This window comes from Martes martes, assembly GCF_963455335.1.
Source record: "Martes martes genome assembly, chromosome: 10".
Taxonomy (NCBI): domain Eukaryota; kingdom Metazoa; phylum Chordata; class Mammalia; order Carnivora; family Mustelidae; genus Martes; species Martes martes.
The window spans coordinates 30,785,553-30,799,764 of record NC_137898.1 but is presented as its reverse complement, the minus strand read 5'-3'; positions in this window follow the sequence as shown (position 1 = coordinate 30,799,764).

Here is a 14,212-nt window from a genome sequence, read left to right as displayed (position 1 = left end):
AATTCATCATTAAGACTGTGAAGTCACTGGTATTTGTAGAACATCCAATGTTGAGCTCATAATACTTTATACAAAGGAAAATATGATATGAGACTACACCAAAATAAAAAGCTACTGCACAGCAAAGGAAACCATCAACAAAACGAAGAGGCAACCTACTGAATGGGAGGTGTTTGCAAATGATACCTTCAATAAGGAGTTGATATCCAAAATATATACAGAGCTTATACAACTCAACACTGAACAATAAAATTTTAAAACGGGCAGAGGAGTTGAATAGACATTTTTCCCAAGGACATACAGAGGGCCAGCAGACACATGAAAAGAAGCTCAGCATCATTAATCATCAGGGAAATGCAAATCAAAACTGCAATGAGATATACCCTATACTTGTCTTAATGGCCAGTATCAAAAGGACAAGAAATAACAGGTATTAGCAAGGCTGAGGAGTAAAAGGGACCTCATGCACTGTTGGTGGGAGTGTAAATTAGTGTAGTCATTGTGGGAAGGAGTATGGAGTTTCCCAAAAAATGAAAAATAGAAATACCAAATGACCCAGTAATTCCACTACTGGGTGTTTACCCAGGAAAATGAAAACACTAATTTGAACAGATACATGCATCTCTGTGTTTATTGCAACATTGTTTATAACAGCCAAGACGTGAGAGCAACACAGGTGTCAACAGATGGTTATAGAAGATGTGGTATATATATAGTAGAATATCACTCAGCCATAAAAAAGGATGATATCTTGCCATTTATGACAACATGGATGGACCTAGTGTGTATTATGCTCATTGAAATAAGTCAGACAGAGAAAAACAAATACCATATTATTTCACTTCCAGGTAGAATCTAAGAAACAGACTCTTAAATGCAGAGAACAAATTGATGGTTGCCAGAGGGGACGTGGGTGCAGGGGATGAGTGAAATAGGTAAAAAGGATTGAAAGGGATAAACTTCTAGTTAAAAAATAAGTCACAAGGATGAAAAGTACAGCATAGGAAATATAATCAGTAATATTTAATAACATTGTTTTGAGACAGATGGTGACTACACTTATCACAGCAAGCAGTGGGCAATGTATAGAATTGTTGAACCAACATGTTGTACATCTGAAACTAATATAACTTAGTTAATTCCATGACTGGTAAATGCTTATAATGATTGAAAGAAAACTATCCGAATATAAAATTATTGACATGTATTTATTTCTGTCTCATTCACCATTTTGCATTCTTGTTGTAATTTTGATAGTTTTTTTTATATTTGTTTTGTTTGCACTTCTTCCCCAAGCAACTGATTAGTGTTAACCATTAAATCTATTTTGATATAAACTTTGTATTTAATCAGATCATTACAACCACTCCATTACAATCAGGAGATAGTGGAATATGGGCATGAAAAGGGAATTGAACTGGAAAAAAAGACAAATACACATTTATAAGTTTATACTTTCAATAAAGTATATGATTCTATACAGAATATTCTTTTTTTTCCCAAGCAAAAAAAAAAAAAAAAGAGAGAGCACCAACTGTGTCAAGGTTTTGCATCTGTTAATAATGTGCTTTCTGAGTGAATACAGGGTGGGGTAAAAACTCTTGGAACCATTAAAACTCTTGGAGCAACAGTGTTCTCTGTATCTTCGGTTTCCCATTGACCTGTCAAATTCTAACCAATTTTTTCCATTTCTCAGATAATTTATGTTGTGTGTAAACTTTTCCTCTATGTACAAGAGAATTTTTTGATAAGAAAAGTTTTGTTAATGTTGCTCAAAAGTTCAATTTTATATTATTCACATTGTTTTTCTTCTAATTGAATGTGAATACATTTTTATTAGTTATTAGTTTGCTTTGAAATATTATGTATGGCACTTATACTATTAAAGGAGTGTCTAGAATTTCTGTAATTTTTAAAAACTTGAGTCTTTTGTAGATCGTGCCTATGTGGGATTTAGGATCATGTATGACATATATTGATGCCCTCAATCTTCTGTACCATGTGTTTCCACCAACAGTTTTTTCGTTGTTTAAAAATGTTTACCTAACAGTTTAAGAGTGTAAGGCAATCCAATACAAATATATCAGTATTTTCATTATCTGGAAAAAGCAACCCTTTTTTTTTGAATGCACATTTTCCTACAGCCTTGATTATATTTTGGTTTTAATGGATTTCTTATTACAGATACTTTTATACATGTGAATAAAGTTTATACTAAATAACTATCTGTTGCTTCTTTTTTTTTCCTTAAAGATTTTATTTATTTATTTATTTATTTGAGAGTAAGAGTTCCAACAGGGGAAAAGGTAGAAGGAGGGGGAGAAGCAGGCTCCCCATCGAGCAGGGAGCCCGACATAGGGCTCAATCCCAGGATGCTGGGATCACGACCTGACCTAAAGGCAGACGCTTAACTCACTGAGCCACCCAGGTGCCCCTCTCTTGCTTGTTTCAATTAAACATTCTTCTTACATACATACAAGGTCCTGAGATCAAGTCCCCTTATTGGGCTCTTTGCTCAGCAGGGAGCCTGCTTCTCTGCCCATTGCTCCCCCTGCTTGCGCTCACTCACTCACTCTCTTTCTCTCTCTGACAAATAAATAAATAAAACCTTTTAAAAAATAAAATAAAATATTTTTTAAAAGTAATACTAAGTATCATACACATAAATAAACTCTGGTTATTATTAAATATTACTTCATGTTAAACATTTAAACTGCCTTACATTGTTTTGGACTCAATTGAGTTATACACAAGTGTTAATATTTATACTCCTTAAAATTACTAAAATCGGGGGAATGAGAAAACAAGCTAGTTACTAGGAGAAAATATTTGCAAAAGATACATCTGATAAAGGACTGTTGTCCAGGGGCCCCCTGGCTGGCTCACTCTGTTAGATGTGTGACTCTTGATTTTGGCTCAAGACATGATCCCAGAGTGATGGGATCCAGCCCCGGGTCAGGCTCCTCGCTCAGTGTGGAGTCTGCTTGTCTGTCTCCCTCTGCTCCTCCCCCCACTCCCTCTCTCCTTCTCTCTCTCTCTCTCTCAAATAAAGAAGACCTTAAAAAAAAAAAAAAAAAAAGACTTGTCCAAATTATACAAAGAACTCTTAAAATGCAACAATAAGGAAACTAACGATCAGATTTTTTTAATGGGCAAAAAACTAGAAGAGATACCTTACCAAAGAAGATGTATAGAGGACACATAAAGAGATCAAAATCATATGTCATTAGAGAATTGCAAATTAAGTCAATACCGAGTTACCCCTACACATCTGCTAGAATGGTCAAAATCTATAGCACAAATACTAAATGTTGGTGTGGATGTGGAGCAGCAGGAACTTTCATTTATTGCTGGTTGAAATATAAGATGGTACACTTTCAAAGACAGTTGGCAGTTTCTTTTTTTTTTTTCTTAAGATTTTATTTATTTATTTGACTGACAGAGACAACAAGTAGGCAGAGAGGCAGACAGAGGGCGGGGGTTGGGGGGGGAAGCAGGCTCCCTGCTGAGCAGAGAGCCCGATGCCGTGCTCGATCCCAGGACCCTGAGATCATGACCCAAGCCGAAGGCAGAGGCTTAACCCACTGAGCCACCCAGGCGCCCCAACAGTTGACAGTTTCTTACAAAACTAAATATTCTTACCATTTGATCCAGCCATTCTGCTCCCAATTGAGCTGAAAACTTATACCCACACAAAAACCTGCACATAGATGTTTAAGACAGCTTTACTTATAAGTTTCAAAACTTGGAAGCAACAAAGATGTACTTCAGTAGGCGAATAAACCATGGTACATTAAGATAATGGAATATTATTCAATGCTAAAAAAAGCAATGAACTACCAACTTTCAATGCATGTTACTAAGTGAAAGAAGCCAATGTGAAAAGTCTACATGCTGTCGATTCCAATTATATGACATTCTGGAAAGGCAAGACTACAGGAATAGTAAAAAGATCAGTGGTTGTCAGGGATGGGGGTGAGTATTTGGAGCAGAGGGCATTTTTAGGACAGTGAAACTACTCTGTATGACACTCTGATGGATACATTTCATTGCATGTTTGTCCACATCCATAAATTGTACAACACCAAGCATGAACTGTAAGGTAAGCTACAGACTTTGGGAGATAATGATGTGTCAGTGTGGGTTCATCTATTAAAACAAATGTACCACTGTAGTGTGGGATGTTGATAGTAGGGGATGTCGTTCATGGGAGTGGGGACACAGGATATTGGGAACTCTCTCTATTTTCCAATTGATTTTGCTCTGAACATGAAATTGCTCTAAAAAGTAAAGTTTATTAGTAGAAAAAAAGTAACTTTAAGACAACAAGTTTCCCTAGGACCAATTGAAAGTTTTTTTAAGTACTTCTTTATATGCTCTTGAAAAATGAATGGTTTGGGGCGGGGAATGAATTGGTTTAGTAGTTATTTTTGTGTAATATTTTACTAGGCAAAGCCCGTAAGTGAAATTTCAAGGGGGTTGAAAAAAATATCATAGATTTTGATTACTGTGAAAAGATTGTGAAAGAAACCCAGCTACAAATTTTAAAAACCACTTGGAACAGCCACATCATCCAAAGGAAGAACCTGTCCTAACAGTTCAGTGAATATGTTTCCAACAGAGACACTAATCTGGAGAAGAAGTTTGAGGACTAAAACTGTAAAGATTTAGGAGGTGAGTTTGATTAGAGACACGTTTACAAAGTTAGTGCTGTACTGTCTATCATACGTTGCTGACTCTATGTATATTTTTCTCACTCAGGGACTAGAAGAAATGATGTAGGAGTCCCTGTTAAAGTGGTTAGGAGGAAGGTGTAAAAGATAGAAGCCTGGGGCGCCTGTGTGGCTTAGCTCCTTAAGCATCTGACTTTGGCTCAGGTCATGATCCAGGGTCCTGAGATCAAGCCCCGTCAGGCTCCCTGCTCTGTAGGGAGTCTGCTTGTCCCTCTCCGTCTGTCTCTGCGTCCACTCCGCTTGTACTCTCTCTCTCTATCTCTCTCTATCTCTCACAAATAAATAAAGTCTTTAAAAGATAGAAGCCTGAACTCTAGTTGAAAGTCACAAAAATTTGGGGCACCTGGCTGACTTAGTAGCATGTAGTCTCTCGGTCATGAGGTTGTGAGTTCGAGCCCCATGTTGGGCATTGAGTTACTTAAAAAAAAGAAAAAGAAGAAAAAAGAAAGTCACAAAAACTTGATTCAATTTGGCCTATAGAACTGGGAAGTCTGGGGGGTAGGAACAGTCCTCAGGGACTTGATATCTCAAGTTCTTCTAAACTAAGCTTGTCTGTGTTAACACTTTGCTACTGCACACAGACTTTCTCCATATCAAGGGAAGGGTAGAGCCACAGGCTTACATCATACCTGCTCCATGACTGCAGAGAAGAGATCCTCTGTCACCCAAAGCCCACATATTAAAACCCAGATTCTAACTGGCCAAGTGTGGGTCATAGGACCTCTCCTGGTCCAATTCATGAGCAGGCCTGGTTCATGTGCCCATCTTGGATCCAGAGTGCAGCATATTACGACTGGAAGTTAGTGAGAGACAGTTCCCCAAAAGACACCGATGCTGTTACTATACCAGGGCAATAGATGTTGAGCAAGAAAATCAGCAGATCTCTACATCACACATTGAAAATCATTCTAAGACAAGAGGCAAGACCAATCAGAACTTCTTATACCAAACCAGAGGAGGTGGGGCAGGAGCTAAAAAAGTCCAGAACCAAGAGGACAGTCAGAAAGAAGGCTATTACACAGTAGCCCTAACCTCATTAACATTTCAAGCCCATTAACACTCGTTGAACACTGTAGTAGTTTTCTTTTGCTGTATAACAAATTGCCATGAATTTAGTGCTTTCAAGCTACACACATTTATTATCCCACAGTAACTCTGAGTCAAGAGTGCGGGCACAGTTTACCAAGGCCCTCTTCTCTGGGTCTGACAAGATGGCAGTCAAGGCATTGAGCAGGGTGTTCTCATCTGCAGGCTTCAGTGTGGAAGAATCCACTTTCAGGCTCACTCAGGTTGTTGGCAGAATTCATTTCCTTGCCTCTATAGGAATGAAAGTCTTTATAAGCTAGAAGCAAAAGGCCAACCTCAGCTCCAGAGGCTACCTGCAGTTTCTAGAAGCTGCCTGCAGCTCCCTGCATGCATATCAACAAGGATTCATCAACACAGCCACTTCATCAAGCCAGCAAAGACATCTCTGGTGTGTGCCTGCTAGCAAAACGAAGCCTTATGTCATGCAACACAATCCCAACAGTGATATCCCATTTCCTGTGCTACTTTCTATTGGTTAGAACAAAGTCACAATTTCCACCAGCACACAAGGGGAGGAGAGTTACAAAAGTGTGAGCACCAGAAGTGAGAGATCATTGGAGATCACCTTAGGTTCTGTATACCATTAATATCTATCATGTGCCAGTTCCTAGGCCAAATACTTTCGCTATGATCTTTCAGTTCATATGAGCGTGCTAAATGTCTTTCAATTATAAAGTGTTATATAAATGCAGGTTAACACCTAATAGTAATATTGTTATTGTTTCTTGAAAACTTTGTAATGTCTCTTTATTTACCATTTTCATTCATCTTGTTCATTTTCCTATAATTCCTAACATTAATTAGTCTTGAACAGTTTAAAATGGTTATATCAAAAATAATAACATTGAGAATAATTTCAGGAAATTGGTCCTATTCCTCAGCTACCAAGGCATAACCCAAAGGAAAAGGAACTTCAAAAGAGTAGGTCAAACCCTAGGCTTTGCATGCCTCTGAATGTCTTCTTTCCTTTCACCTTTGATTTATAATTTGGCTGTGTGTAGTGTTCTAGGTTAAAAATCATTTTCCTTGGCAGATTGCAGATTTTGCTCTAATATCTTCCAGCATCTGATTGCCATTAAGAATTCTTTTTTTTTTTTAAGATTTTATTTATTTATTTGTCAGAGAGAGAGAGAGAGAGAGAGAGTGAGCACAGGCAGACAGAGTGGCAGAGGGAGAAGGAGGCTCCCCGCGGAGCAAGGAGCCCTATGTGGGACTCAATCCCAGGACGCCGGGATCATGACCTGAGCCGAAGGCAGCCGCTTAACCAACTGAGCCACCCAGGCGTCCTGCCATTAAGAATTCTAATAGCATTCTTGGCCTGTCTGGCTGGCTCAGTCCGTGGAGCATGGAACTCTTGATCTCGGGGTCACGAGTTTGAGCCCCACATTGGGTGTAGAGAAAACTTAAAAATAAAATTTAAAAAAAAAAAAAAGAAAGAAAAAGAAAAAAGAATTCTAATAGCATTCTGATTCAATTCTTTTGCATATGACCTTTTATTTCCAATAGAACCTTCTTTTTCCCCTTAAACAATGAAAATCTGTTTTCCTACAATTCTGGAGGATAGAAGCCTTGAGAACAAGAACAGCAAGTTGATTTCTTCTGAGGCCTCCCTCTCTACTTGTAGATGGCCCTCTTCTCTCCACATTTTTGCATGGCCTTCCCTTAATATATATCTGGGTCCTAATCTCCTCTTCTTAGAAAGACACCAGTCATATTGGATGAGGCCCACTCTGCCCTCATGTTTCCTTAACTACCTCTTTAAGACCGTTATCTTCAAATCTAGTCATATTCTTAGGTAGGGAGGGTTAGGGCTTCAACATCTGATTTTTGGGAGGATACAATCCAGCCCATAATATTGGTGTCCCGGCTTTTGTTCTTGTCTCCTAAAGTCTAGTTTCCATCCTCTGGAGCCTTTTCAACCTTTTTTACCCCTGGTGATCTCCAATTCACAATTCTGAGGCTTGAGATAAGTTTTTATTTATTGTTCATGGCATCTAATGCCTCCTTTCAACATAGAGATCTGTGTCCCACCCCCACTCCCTAAATCTAGAAAATCTCCATGTATAATTTTTGGTGACTTTCTTCTACTTGTTCCTTCTACTTTTTATGTGATTCCTAATGGTTGAATATTGGACTTCCTGAATTGATCCACTTCTTCCCATTTATTTCTTCATTTATTCTATGTTCTGCATATATTCCTATACTTTAATTTTTAACTCTTAAATTTAACTTTTTAAAGGTTTTTTTTTAAAGACATTTATTTATTTGAGAAAGAATGAGTGGGGCAGGGCGGACAGAGGGAATGGGAAAGAGAATCTCAAACAGACTCCAGCTGAGCGTGGAACCCCACAAGGGGCTCAATCCCACAACCCTGAGATCAGGACCTTGGCTGAAGCCAAGAGTTGGACGCTTAACCGACTGCACCACCCAAACGCACTTAACTTTTTTAAGATTTTATTTTTCTATGTAATCTCTATTCCCAATGTGGGTCTCAAACTCATGACCCCGAGATGATCAAGTCACGTGTTCTACTGACTGAGCCAGCCAGACACCCCAAATTCCAATTTTTTTATCATGTTTTCAGTTTCTAAGAGTGTCCTTTTATTCTCTGATTTTTTTTTACATTTATAACAACTTTACTGGTGTATAATATACATGCCATAAAATGAAGCCATCTTCAGTGACCTGTTCCACAAATTTTAACAAATGTGGACACCAACACAACAATCATCCCAACTGCAGAAATTTCCCATCTGTCCCTTTACCGACTCTCCAGCCACAGGTTACCTCTGATCTACTTTCTGTTTCTAAAGATTAGTTTCACCTATCCTAGAATTTTACATACATCAAATCATATGACATGTGTTCTCTAGGGTCCGATTTCCTTCATTCCGCAGAATATCGTTGCATATATTAGTAGTTTGCATATATTAGTAGTTTGTTTCTATTTATTGCTGGATAGTATTTCATTGCATTGTATTTATTTACTCACTTGCTGATAAGCCTTTGTGAATAAAACTACTGTGAACATGCATATATGAGTTTTGGTGCAGCCTTAAACTTTCAATTCTTTCAGGTAAATAGCTAGGAGTAGAATTGCTGGTAATAGGCAGGTGGGTGTTCAACTTTATGAGAAACTGCCAATTGTTTATCAAAGTGGTGGAACTATTTTACACTTCCTGCAGGAGTGTAAACCAATGGAATGGTTCCAATGGCTCCACGTCCTTTCTAACGCTTGCTATTACCAGTCCTTTAATTTTACGCCCTCTGCTGGGTGTATAGCGGTATTTCATTGTAGTTTTAATTTGCTTTTCCCTGATGACCAATGATATTGAGTATCTTGTTATATGCTTATTAGTCATTCATGTAACTTCTTTTATTAAGTATTTGTTCAAATCTGTGGCCATTTTTTAAATTGGCTTATCTTCTTACTTTCGAGTTAAAGGGTTCGTTATATATACCAGATGTAAGTCCTTTATCAGGTATGTGCTTAAAAAATATTTTCTTCTAGGTCATTGCTTGCCTTTTCATTTTCCTTAACAGTGTCTTTCAAAGAGCAGAAGAGTCCAGTTATAGCTTTTCTTTTAATGTTCGTTGTACGTGTGTGCGTGTGTGTGTGTGTATCTTGCCAAAAGTTGTTATCTGCCCCACCATTGTAAAGATTTCCTGCTGTGTTTTCTTCTAGGCATTTTATAGTTTCAGCTTTTACATGTAAGTCTAATTTTTGTGTGTATATGAAATTAGGATCAAGATTCCTTTTCTCTCCGCGTTGAATTATGCAGTTATTTTAGCAGGATTTATTTAAAAGATTATCTTTCTTTTTCCCCACCAAATAATCTAAATTATTTTGGAGACTTTGTTGAAAATCAATTGATGATGCATTTGGGGTTCTCTGTTCTGTTCCTTTGGTCTCTGTCTATCCTAATGCCAATACCATACTGTTTTGTTCAATGTAGCTTTGTAGTAAGTCTTGGAAATAAGTAGTATAAGTCCTCCAACTTTATTCTCTCCCTGAATAATCTGGGCTAATCAAGGTACTTTACATTTCCATATATATTTTAGAATCAGCTTGTCAACTTCTAAATCAAAATACTTCTAGGAATTTTATGGGATTGTATTTAATTTATAGAAAAGCTTAAAGAGAATCAACCTCTTCACAATGGTGAGTCCTCCAGTCCATAATATATTTTTCAAGATATTGAGTCCTTTTAAATTTCTCTTAGCAATGTTCATAGGTCCCAGTGTATAAGTGTTGCATATATTTTGTTAAATTCATCTTCAAGTAGTTCATGTATTTTTATACTATTCTGAGTGTTATTTTAAAAAATTTAATTTCCAATTCCTTGGTATATACACAAGAGAATTAAAAATATACACTCACACAAAAATTGTGTACAAATATTCATAGCAGCATTATTCATAATAATCAAAAAGTGGAAACACCCAAATGTCCATCAACCTATGAGTGAATACATAAATTTGGTGTGTCCATGCATGGAATATTATTCAGTGGCAAAAAGGCACAAAATATGGATATATACTGTAACATGGATGAACCTTGAAAACGCTATGGTAAGTAGAAGAAGTTAGACACAAAAAGGCCACCCATAGCAGGTGCAGCCCCTCTCGAAACAGTATGGAGGTTCCTCAAAAAATCAAATATAGAACTACCCTATGACCCAGCAATTGCACTACTAGGAACTTATCCAAAAGATACAAAAATACTGGTTCTCAAAGAGGCACATGCACCCCAATGTTTATAGCACCATTATTAACAATAACCAAATAATGGAACAAGTCCAAATGTCCATTGACTGATGAATGGATAAAGAAGATGTGGTATAGGTACACAATGGAATACTATGCAGCCATCAAAAAGAATGAAATCTTGCCATTTGCAATGACATGGATGGAGCTACAGTGCAATATGCTAAGTGAAGTAAGTCATTCAGAGAAAGACAAATACTGTGTGATTTCACTCATGTGTGGAATTTAAGAAACAAAATAGATAAACATAGGGGAAGGGGAAAAAGAGAGGGAACCAAACCACAAGGTTCTCTTAACTATAAAGAACAAACTGAGAGTTGATGGAAGGAGGTGGGTGGAGGATGGGCTAATGGGTGATGGGCACTAAGGAGGGCACTTGTTGTGATGAACACTGGTGTTATTTAGTGATGAATCACTAAATCCTCCTCCTGAAACCAATATTACCCTATATGTTAACTAGAATTTGCGTAAAAACCTGAAACAGACAAACAGAAAGTCCACACATAGTATATGATTCCATTTATGTGAAATGTCCAGAATAGGCAAATCCATAGAGACAGAGAGTAGATTACTGGCTCTCAGGGTTTAGAAGAAAGAGGAACTGGGGAGTGTGTGCTGATGGATGTGAGGGATTTTGGGGGGAGGGTTGTAAATGTTCTAGAATGAGATAGTGGTGATGGCTGCACAATCTTATGAATATACTAAAGCCCACTTTTGTATACTTTAAAATGGTGAATTCTATGGTTGTGAATAATGTTTCAATTTTTAAAAATCTCATTTTCTAATTGTTCATTGTTACTATGTAGATATATAATTTTTAAATTTGTTGACCTTGTATCTTGTGATCTGGCCAAATTCAATTATCTATTTTTTACAGAAAATTCCATAGGATTTTCTATGATGTAATCATGACATTCCCAAACAAAGAGAATCTTACTTTTTTATATTTTCCTCACCTTATTGCACCAGCTAAACCTCTAGTGCAAGTTTAGATAAAATGGTGTGCGGGAGAAAGAGAGACTGAAAGAAAATGTGGCAAATGTCAACATTTATGAAATGTTAATGTGTGATATAAAGGTATTCTTCATACTATTCTTTGACCGTTTTAAAAAAAAAATTAAAGCTTTTATTTATTTATTTGACAGACATAGATCACAAGTAGGCAGAGAGGCAGGCAGAAAGGGGAGGCGGTAAGCAGACTCCCTGCTAAGCAGAGAGCCCAATGCGGGGCTTGATCCCAGGATCCTGAGATCATGACCTGAGCTGAAGGCAGAGGCTTTAACCCACTGAGCCACCCAGGTGCCCCTTCTTTGACCTTCTTTATGTAAAAAAAAAAAAAAAAAAAGTTTAAAGAAAACCCCAAAACTATGTGCCTAGCACTGTTCTAAGTATATATGAAATTATTTCATTTTCTCAACACTCCTGCGAAGCAGCTATTATTACCCAGCTTTATAAAAGAGGGAGCTGAGAACCAGAAAGGTTAAGTAGCTTATCCAAGGTCACACAGTAAGCAGCAGCAGTGTTCGAATCAAAGAAGCCTAGCTCTTAACTTCTATGCTGTTCTATCTCTCCAAAGAGTACCTCTTTAGTTTTTGTTTTGTTTACAAGGACATTCATAGGTACTCTCAAAATGTCAGCCCCTCTCACTTATTTCATTTCTATTAGGTTAAGTTTCTTAACCGCAATTCCTCTTAATCTCAGGTTTTTGTTTTGTTTATTCATTGTAAATTGGGACAGCTGGAGAAGACCCATTGAACTTTATTGACTTTAATAGGTAAGTTCTGAAAAAATTGGTAGGCAATATTTGGTAGTTGGTAGGCATCTCTAATCAAGATGGCAGAGAAGGTGAAGATGCCCAGGTCACAAAGATACCTCAGGTAGAGCTTGGTGCAAAGGGACTTAGGTCTAAAACTAACTGTAAAGAGAAAAGCGCCCAGGTGTGATTCGAAACTCCTCAATACTATAAACCAATTCACACGAGTGTGGCTGCTGTGACCTTATTTTCACAAGGTGAGTCTAAAAGGATCCATGCATTTATGCTGATGTGGTTACACACAACATAGTGTTCTCATGGACTGTGGGTAGAAGACAAATCGATACACTTTTTCTGGAAAATAATTTGACAATATTCATGAAGGACATGAAAGAGCATTGAGGAGCATTTGTGTTCCATAACAAAGTAAAGTCCACTTCTAGGAATGTCCCTTAAAGCATCAAAGGGATTACATATTTTTAGAAAGTTGCTCATTGTAGTGTTAAAACTAAAAAATTGGAAATGAATGTCCAACAACAGATGAAAACTTGGTTGAATTATGGTATTTCAGTATAGTAGACTATGATGTAGTATTGGAATTTGAACAAAATGAGAAAACTATTATAGATAAAATTTTAGCGCCAAGAGTTAACTGGCCACCTTCCATTCTTCAGTATCAGCAACTCTTATTTTGGGGTCCTTGTTTTGCTTTCTCCCTGGGCTCTAGCTACTTGTCTAGCCCCAGATTTTTGAAACCATCTTCCTAGAGGCCTCCGAGTTTCATAAGATGTGTTGGTAGTTGGGTATGGGGAGCAAGGTAGGGGACCAGCAAGACTCAGGATTCCACTTTTATCAGTAATATATACGAAGGGGGCATATAAGCTTTTGTCTGGAAGAACTAAAGTGTTTTTTAAAAAGGACCTAAGCTCACTTGTTTCAAACTTTATATTGATAACCTCTTTGGGATTATTTGTCCCAGTTCTGACCTGAAGATGCTTTTAGAATGTAGCTTTTAGCACTTTTTGCAACACTCCTTCACTCTGCCTTGTCCCCAAGCCTGACAGGAGAAGATTCAATAACTACTTTGACTTGGGGACAGATACTTATGAAAAGACATACATCAAAATTGAAAGCCCTAACAGTAAGTAGTTATCTCAAATAGTAGTATAAGACATGTTTCCCCAAAAGCAGAACCTGAGACAATGATTTGAATGCAGGTAGTTAATCAGAAGGCAGGAAGAATGACAGAGCAGAGAGACACACAGGACTGAAGGAAAAGCCAAAGGGCCTTATTATGAAAGTTGCTGTTACTAGTAACAAGAGCTTCCCTTCCATGAGGACCACTGAGAAGGGCACAAAATGCCTCCCATGGAGCCCACCTGGAAGCCAGGAGGTTGACTTATTCATTGGCTTCCGTTCTTCATTGAGTAAGGGTTTCTCCTAATGGGGAGGTGCAAACTTCTCTACACTCCGGAGAGCTCCAGTGGTGTCATACAAAGCAGAATACAGAAAGACACATGACGTGGTCTTGGGATAGGATGCTGTGATCATGAGGTAGGTCAGAATTGTCTCAGAGGTGAGCCAGGACATGCGACGTGGGCACCAGAGGGGTCTGCTACAACATGTCATAAGCAATGCTTCCTCTGAGTTTTTAAAGTTGTAAGCAAGCAGCCATATTACGCGAGCAGTGGAAAAATGAGCACATACACATAAATAACAGAAACGTAAAATTGGTGTCATGAATAATCCAGTGCTTACTTTGTTTCTTTCATAAATGTCCCCATGAGTAGATTCGTGTGTGTGCACATACGTGCTAGTGTAACTATGAAGAGACTTTTTCAGTTTTTACCTTGAACAGAGCAGTCAGTCAACG